Genomic DNA, 688 nt, shown 5'->3' on the forward strand with positions numbered 1-688 from the left:
CACCAAAGTCGTGTTCTGTCCCATGACAATGGGCAGATGCATGAAAAGCGGGACCGTGAGCCATCACGGGCGCCGGCGGCTCAGAGCCGTCTCCACGGCTGGGTCCGGCAGCCTGACACGGGCGGGTGGCGTGTGCTCCGTGTCGCTGTGGCCACCTGCAACATGGGGACCCGGAGCCTGCAGCCCGGGCGGCCCGTGATGCCGGACATGCTGGCCGTCCGGCGGCCTCTCTGCAGCCGCCTCCCTGCTCTGCACGCGCTGAGAGCTTGGTTCTCTCTTCGCTTGGTTCTCTCTTTCCAATTACAGGTGGCATTCACGTGACGTGAGCGTCGGACGCGCAGCACGGTGCGGAGACATCGACGGAGCTTACGCACTGACCCCCGTGAGGACCGTCCGCGCCGGGCACCACCCGAGGTTCTCACGGCGTCACCGGCCCTGTTCCCTGGGCCGTGGCTGCGTCCTGGTGACGTTTTCGACAACCAGTTGGCACCGTGTCCCCTCCCCCAGCCCACCCCGCCTGGCCACCAGCAGCTGCGTCTGTGTCGATGCGTCTCTCTCTGTTTTGGTCTGAACGTGGATCTCTACCGATGGATGCATCGAGCAGCTCGCCTTATAAGAGATTTGGGGACAGTCACGTTAAATCCTCGTGACGAGCTCGCTGCCTGCTGTTCTGCTATCCCCTGGCCAA

The sequence above is a fragment of the Pteropus vampyrus genome, unplaced genomic scaffold (genome assembly GCF_000151845.1).
Source record: "Pteropus vampyrus isolate Shadow unplaced genomic scaffold, Pvam_2.0 Scaffold795, whole genome shotgun sequence".
Classification (NCBI taxonomy): domain Eukaryota; kingdom Metazoa; phylum Chordata; class Mammalia; order Chiroptera; family Pteropodidae; genus Pteropus; species Pteropus vampyrus.